Source organism: Kogia breviceps, chromosome 19, assembly GCF_026419965.1.
Source record: "Kogia breviceps isolate mKogBre1 chromosome 19, mKogBre1 haplotype 1, whole genome shotgun sequence".
Classification (NCBI taxonomy): domain Eukaryota; kingdom Metazoa; phylum Chordata; class Mammalia; order Artiodactyla; family Physeteridae; genus Kogia; species Kogia breviceps.
In genome coordinates, this window is record NC_081328.1 from 51,298,467 (window position 1) to 51,307,252 (window position 8,786).

Sequence of the window (8,786 nt, forward strand, 5' to 3'; positions counted from 1 at the left end):
TTGTTTAAATAAACTTCTTGTTTAAAATGAGCTGTTTTCTTTATTCTGAGGAATATTAAATAGAAAGTTGAAGCTTAGAGAAAAACATGACCTGAATAGGCCTACTAGAAGTAACATTTCAAGGAAGAAATAAAGCTACTTTGCATTTCTGACAGACAAATGCAAAACGGACTAACAAAGTTATATAAATGACTAGCAAGGAATGTTTCAGCCTCCTCTTTTTTTTTTTTTTTTTTTTCAGCCTCCTCTTTGTTCAAAAATTTTAGGCAGTTCCAAATATGCAACTTTACTAGCAAAAAAATTGGGTCATAATCTTGTGGATTTACTCCCATGTATTCTTTTTTGTAACCTCTATCTTGAGGCAGAGTGGGTTAGTACATGCAGCTAAGAAAAAGTTCTAATTTTTCTGACTCTGCTGAGAAATCACTTCACCATTCTAGTCCTCATTTTGTCTGATGGTAAATACTCTACCTAACCTAAAATGGAGTTTTTGTTCCTTATTTAAGGGACAGAAAATATTTACCTACATATACCCATTCTTACAGTCTTAAATATGCAGATCACTACAGTTTTAAAATTCAAATGTATGGGGAAAGATAACAACTACAGAACCAATAAATAGAATATTGGAGCTGGAAAGATATGAAAAGATTATCTAATTCTAACCCCTGTTTTAAAAATGACAAGGCTGAGGTCTAGAGGGTTATTTGTCACAGGGTTATTTGTCACATAGTTAGATGGCTATGAAACTGGAACTTAGAGGTTAGGTTTTCTGATGCCTGTTAATTGAATTTTCCAATAATGGTTTTCAAGAGACTGAATTCCCACCCTTACTGCCTAACAATGTGGCCTTTTTGGATCAAGTCCCCATGAACTATCATGCCTTGTCATTCACTTAATTCACTCTACCTCTGTTGCAATATAGTCTTTTTTACATTCCCCACTTCTATAATGCATAAGCTCCTCTAGAGACAGCAGGAATTACGTAGGTTTTTGGCTCTGTGTATATGTGAGTTAATCTTAAATCAACTGAAGTTTTATTTTCCTATATGTGTAGTGCTGCCAACCTATTTTTACAGTTTATATTGTGAAATAGCGTGAGAAGCCTGCCCCCAAGAATTCTTAGAGATCGGGTAAGTACATTTCTCTTGCTCTAGGTACTATTAAGTAGTGGAATTTTGTTGTCCCCAAAATTAAAGTTAGGATTGAAATTCAAGCCAGAGAACTTTATTAAGGAAGGATTCTTGAACTGGGTTCTTGTTTAACCAGAGGGAACTAGTATCATGCCTGAGCTTTCGCCATGTTGGAGGAACTTTTAAATTCTTTCATACTAGAAAAACTTTTCAGTAGAATTTTAAAAGCCATAGGGAAATGTGTGGAAAAGGCAGTGTTTCATAATATAGTATGTTGTAGCTTATTGATATTTGGGTCAGTGTATAATTAAGATTTACCTTATTCTTAAGTGAACTTTTGATTGTTGCCCTTACCTATTTCACATAAATTACCAGCAAAAAGGGAAATATTTTATGGGAAAGCTTACAGAGAACTTTTTAAAAAACCCTTTGAAAATAAGCAGATCGTTGAAAATGCTGAAAGTAATTGTAGCATTTTAATTTTTTTGGCTTGAGAGGGGAGATTCAAATGATGGGAGTTAACACTGCTCTTTTAGTTAACTGTTAGAGGACAATTTAGCTAAACTCTTTTAAGTTTGTGCTTACATATCCCACGTTTGTATCTTAAGTAGCAAATAGTACCTAAGTGAACCCAATCTGTATAGGGAGATAAATTTTATTCTCAAGCACCTCTCATATTCATCCAAGCTGCTAGAGGCCAAAACAGAAGGTCTTAGCAGCTTTCCAGAAATAGGAGTGTCAGGTTATTTGGCTCATGGTTTTCCTTGTTTATGTTCTCATAGAAATTAATTGGATGATCAGATTGCATTCTAATCTAAAGGGGATGATGTTGAATGGAACATGGGAAGAAGTAAACATAGTTTGAGGAGAAATTGGAGACTTGAGTCAAAGTGTGTGATTATATAGGAAATTGGCACCAGGAGGTCAGTAAGATAATGGAATCCCAGGATTTGAGGGCATCCTGTTGGAAAGTTTTTGCAAGGTCTTTGTGGGGGCCATAGGGTATTGGAGAGGGCCAGCTGTGCCACTGAGGGTTATTTTTGAGTTAGGGTGCTGCTGCTTTTACATATGACTAATAGTGATTCTGGATCATGGTTTTGCATTAGAATCCCTCTGCTGAGCTTTTAAAAAGTAGTGCCTGGCGCCTACCCCCAGAAATGTATTTTCAGAGCAATATTGAATTGAGAAGCAGCTCTGCGAGGCATTCTCACAACTCTTAAGAGTTAAGCATGTTATGGTGAAGATTAAATGAGAATATATGTTCTAGCTACCACATACTGAACTCTTTAAATTTATTTAATTTTAAATAAAACTTATTTTCAGCGTAAAGTAAGGGCTGTGCCGTAGGATGCTGAGGCTTCAACTGTATACCATAATCCCTACCAACTGGCCTGCATTTTCTATTCATTTTAAAAACTGAATACAATCTTCGTCTCATTAGGTTTTTAACTTTTTGGTTTGTTTTATATTGTTTGGCCACATTGCACAGCATGTGGGATCTTAGTTCCCTGACCAAGGATGAAACCCATGCCCCTTGCATTAGAAGTGCAGAGTCTTAACCACTGGACCACCAGGGAAGTCCCTCATTAGGTTTTTATTAATTAATTAAATTTATTTTTGGCTGCGTTGGGTCTTCGTTGCAGCACGTGGGCTTTCTCTAGTTGTGGCGAGCGAGGGCAACTCTTCGTGGCGGTGTGCAGGCTTATTGCGGCAGCTTCTCTTGTTGCGGAGCACGAGCTCTAGGCGCACGGGCTTCGGTAGTTGTGGCACACAGGCTTCGGTAGTTTTAGTGCGCGGGCTTCAGTAGTTGTGGCTTGCAGGCTCTAGAGCACAGGCTCAGTAGTTGTGGCGCACGGGCTTAGTTGCTCTGTGGCATGTGGGATCTTCCCGGACCAGGGCTTGAACCCATGTCCCCTGCATTGGCAGGTGGATTCTTAACCACTGAGCCACCAGGGAAGTCCCTAGGTTTTTAAATGAATGCTTAATACTAAATTGTGCTCTAATGAATCTTTTTAAGGAAAAATAAAAAGGAAAGGTCTTTTTTCCTTTTTAAGGAAAAACAATCCTCAGGATTTTAATAATTCTTCAATACTTTAAGAAGCAGAGGACCCATCCACAAGATGCTTCAACATTTTGATTATCTAGGTGATGATTTGAGGGTTAGTCCTGGATGTAGTAAGAAATATATGTGTTTTATAATGAGACTTTGGTGTGTGTATTGGTTAAGTAATGAAAAGAGTGCCTCAAAGTGGAACATAATGAGAACAGAGTATATAAACAGGTTAGGAATTTAATCTATTATTTGGAATGTGGAGTGTTACTTCCCTGTAAGCAGTGACATGTGACTATGTATGAGATCATTTTAGGATTTCCTACACCCTTAGGGCCTTTGTGAAACACCTTAAAGTCCAAGAATTTTCACGTAATATTTGTTTACTTTGCACTTGATACTATAAGATGGATTATATGGCTAATTTTTCAACAAGTTACAGAATTTGGAATACTAAGAATTTTCCCATTCTTTTCTGGGCATACCTTTTTAAGTTATTTGATGTTTGTAATTTTAAAGATCTTTTTTTAAAAAAAATTATTTATTTAAGGTCTTAGTTGCAGCACACAGGATCTTCATTGTGGCATGCAGGCTCTTGTTTTTAGTTGCGGCATGCAGACTCCTTAGTTGCGACATGCATGTGGAATCTAGTTCCCTGACCAGGGATCGAACTCTGGCCCCCTGCATTGGGAGCACAGAGTGTTACCCACTGGACCACCAGGGAAGTCCCGATGTTTGTAATTTTAGTAACTATTTTTGCAAAAGAGGCTAAATTCATCTTGGGAGAACAGGACAGATTTGTTAGATGGTTTTTTTTGTGTGTGTGTGTGTGTTTTTAACTTGTTTATTAGAGAAATAGCTTGGAATTGAAGAAAGAAGACAAATTTAAATCACATAATCTCATTTAGCTCTTAGTCTGAGAGGAGGAGGAAATAATGGGGAAATATAAATCATACTCTCCCTGTCTGCAGTTCAGAGTGACTAGAGGGGCATATCAGACCTTAATACAGTGTATGTACTATTTTGTTTATCTTAACTTTGGATAAAGAGAAGGCAAGAGTATGACAAAACCATTTTCCATATTTGAGACATCTAGGTTGGTTCATTTGATTTATTTAATGGCAAATGAAGTTTTAGAGAAAATAAACTCCTTGGGTTGTTTTTCTCTTGGTGGCATTGATCTGCCTTTTTTTTTTTTTTTTTTTTGTGGTGAGGATGCAGCTAAGAAAAGAATGGACAGATGCATACTAAATTTGGCTCTAGGAGTGATGGATGCAGAATGTATGTGTGAGTGATGTACTTACGGGGCACCCTGCAATACTGGGGTTGAGAAGTGAAACTTGTTAGAAATACTTGTTGTTGGGCTGTTCATTAATTAAGTCACTTACCCAAGTTCAGAAGCACATGACCAGTATTTTCCTTTAATAATAAGGAATAGAAAACATTAAGAGTCTGTATTAAATCTGGTTGAACATAAGTAACTGCTATACATGTAGGTCAAAAATAGTCAAATATCTGCCATGTCATTATGGGTCAACCTAATATGCGTGTATTGGATCACAGCGAAAGACACTGTTCTAAGAGGTTGGTTCAAACCTGATTGCAGACTCTAGGTAGAGTAAATTCCAATAAGAATGCCATGTAGATTGCCCATTTCCTCTGGCATTTTGGAATAAATAGGGGCAGGTTGAAATTATGGGGAACTCAGAACACTTTGCCTAGCAGTGGAAAGCTGGTAACATTCAAGACAAACACATGCTTGAGAATGAAGAGATGATATGTTAGTGCATTTTTTTGTGTTTGGTTAAAATTCATTTATTACCCTTAGGAGGCACAAATAGTGAAGAACAACTAGCAGATTGTTCTATTTTAAGTTATACATTGCATTCTTGAATAAAACTGTCCACACAGCAACAAATGTAAAAACCAACAGGATTCCTGTCTATATTAAAGCAAAAATGATTAGGGCCGTCATCATTTTCTGACTTTTTTTTTTTTTTTTTTTTTTTTTTTGCGGTACGCGGGCCTCTCACACTGTTGTGGCCTCTCCCGTTGCAGAGCACAGGCTCTGGACGTGCAGGCTCAGCGGCCATGGCTCACGGGCCTAGCTGCTCCATGGCATGTGGGATCTTCCCACATGGCAGGCAGATTCTTAACCACTGCGCCACCAGGGAAGCCCTCTGACATCTGTTAAATAAAGATTTTTTTGCCACCTGCTTCAGAACAATAGATTATGTTCTAAGGAAATTCTGAGAATATTGGGTTTACAAAAACCTATTGGGGGACTTCCCTGGTGGCGTAGTGGTTAAGAATCTGCCTGCCAATGCAGGGAACATGGGTTCGATCCCTGCCTGGTGTGGGTAGATCCCACATGCTGAGGAGCTACTGAGCCCACACACCACAACTGCTGAAGCCCGCATGCTCTAGGGCCCATGTGCCGCAGCTACTGAGCCCTCATGCTGCAACTACTGAAGCCCGCGCCCTTAGAGCCCATGCTCCACAACAAGAGAAGCCACTGTAATGGGAAGTCCACACACTGCTAGGAAGGGTAATCCCCACTGGCTGCAACTAGAGAAAGCCCGCGTGCAGCAACGAAGACCCAACACAGCCAAAAAAACCCCAATAAACCTATTGGACTTCTCTGGTGGTCCAGTGGTTAAGACTCTGTGCTTCCACGGCAGGGTCCACAGGTTCGATCCCTGGTTGGGGAAGTTGGCACCCCCCCAAAAAAAAAAAAAAAAAACCTATTGGGAAAGGCGATTACTACTAGGCTTTCTGAATTGAATTACAAATGGAAGAATAGTACTTTGGATATAGTAGGGAGGTGGCAGCGTGGGACTAAGGGAAGTTAAAGAGCACTTAACTGCTTAAAGACAAAGTTAAGGAAGTGGAAGCAACTGCTCATTCTCTTCCTGTTAACTACTATACTTAAAAATCAGGTGAAAATGGACATGCATATAGGGCAGTGGTTTTAAAATTTCATGGAACCCTGAGGTTGTGCAAAAAGGAGGACCGAGTGGAGAGTGGCAAAGGACAGGAGGAAGCAGAGAGGGCCAGGATTCAATCACAGCTGCTCTGTTAATCTATTTTATATATTTGGATTCTGCTTTATGAAAGTTTAAAAAACACTGCTGTGGACTTCCCTGGTGGTGCAGTGGTTAAGAATCTGCCTGCCAATGCAGGGGACACGGGTTCGATCCCTGGTCTGGGAAGATCCCACGTGCTGTGGAGCAACTAAGCCTGTGCACCACAACTACTGAGCCTGCATGCCACAACTGTTGAAGCCTGCATGCCTAGAGCCCGTGCTTCACAACAAGAGAAGCCACTGCAATGAGAAGCCCGCGCACTGCATCGAAGAGTAGCCCCCGCTCTCCGCAAAGCCCATGAGCAGCAGTGAAGACCCAACACAGGCAAAAATAAATAAAAAATAAAACCACTGCTGTAGGTCATGAAATAGCTGTTAGACCATTCCTTGTTATAAGATTTCATCTGTCTTCTGTTTCTTTAGATTTTTAGGTTAACCTGGGTATTTGAAGCAAATTGCTTATTGATACAGACCCTAGTGTGTATTTTAAAAATCATAATGATGGGCCTTCATGATTTTATAAGCAGATATTCACATTGCCCCATCCTTTTGCATCTTTTGATCCTGATCTGTGTTGATCTTTGGGGAAAAATATAATTTTATTAATATCCCATTTTCAACTTAGTTGGTCATCTGGAGTAAAGGTTATATCAGAGCTACATATCATATCTTTTACCCCAAATCTCCATTTTGCAGCAGAAAGTGGAGTACAGTGATTTGGTCAAAACTATTAAGTACATGAACAAGTAAATAGAGCTAGTTATTCTGGAAATTTCTGGCAGTATTTACTTTAAAATACAAAGAATGTTCTAAACAGGCCTGCGTAAGATGGCCTTAATCAGATGTCTGTTTTATGTAAATTTACTGTTCTTCATAAATCAGATTAAATTAAAAAGCGTTCTGGAACTGATTCCTTACCTTTGAAGCAAAGGTTCTCAGCCCAAGCTATATGTGAGAATTGGCTGTTTAACTTATTATAGACAGACATCCATGACTGGACCCTATATGCAGAAATTTCAATTCAGTAGATCTCTGGAGCCTTGCATTCATTTGTACTTCTTAAAAGCTCATAGGTTAAAAAAAAAAAAAAAAAAGCTCATAGATTATTCTGATGTGCAGCCAGGTGGGGTACCTCATCCGTTATATCCGTTACCTCATCCAGTCCTCACAACTCTATGGAGTCTAGATACTAGTCTATCCTTATTTTACAAATGAAACTAGTGCTCAGAAAAAGGTAGGAGTCAAGATTCAAACCTGGATTTCTCCTTTGAGACCCTGAGCTAGCAACCACTATATTCCACTACCTCCTAATTATATGACTTTTCAGGAGGAGATGCATACTCACTAGCTAGGTTGGCCTGAAGAGTTTTTTGTTTTTGTTTTAAGGTTTTGGAAATTTAGGAATTAGCCTTTAGGAAAGGGAAGATTTTAATCCACACAAGTAGTGTGCTTCATGCTTTTGTGGTAAGCACATAAAGACATCCAGGCCTTCTAGAAGAGAAGAGCTTGTCTCTGGCTTTTCCTGCAAGCCCAGGAGAGTGGTTGACCAACACAAACTTCCTGGAAGGAGGAGGCCACACAAAGAGGAGTGTAGTTCACTTGTTATGGAAATACTGAAAAAGAGATCTGCCTTGAGGAAACAGCATGACAGGGAAGGCCTTCCGTCTTGTTTGCCCAAGACTTTGCTATTAAGGTCTTTTAAACAGTCATTCCTGAGCTCTCCAAGTGTGTCTGCATTTGTTGCAGAGATAGATTTACCCAGACAGGTGGAAGAGTCATGACTTAATGGTTATAAACAGCTGCAGAGGCCTGGGCTACTCCCATGGTCTTAGTAGCAAGGGATGTGGCCATTCCCCGAGGCCGGGCATTAACCAGCCTTAAGAACAGGCCCTCAAATCGGAACGACTGTAATTTTGGTCTAGTGCATGCACCACACGTTGCAGCTAAATAGTAACATTAAAATGTAAAGGATTTCCAGTCCTTTTAGAAGGGATCATCTTTGTGTGCTTTCTGTTGCTGATTCATAGTGCTACTGCTTTGGGACCGTCAGGTTTCCAAACAGGACACATAGTAGGTATTCAGTAAACGTCAATTTGTAGCAGTAATTTTCATTCCTTGAGGAGCGTGCCCTTGCTACCCGCCATCAGTAAGGCAAATAAATGAATGGTAAAGATAAACGTGCCCTCGGCTTGCGGATTCCAACTCGCCCAGAGCGAGCTTTTCCTTCTATCAAGGTAACTTTTTTAAGTGACAGCGAGCACAACTTGTACCGAGCGCGGGGCAGGTTTGTCCTTTGTCCAATCATCTCCGAGATTTGAGGGTGGGGGAGGGGAAACTCCCCTAGACCTTCCCTGACCAGGAAGAGGGTGGGTTTAGGCTGAGCAGGGGCCTCCTCAGCCCGTCGTGAAGCCGCAGGATGCTTGGCACTCCAGGAAGCCAATAGGAGTGAAGAGGCCCGTTTGAATTGGCCAATGCCGCCGGGGCGGGGGCGGGGTTTCTGAGCCCTATAAAGGCTGCG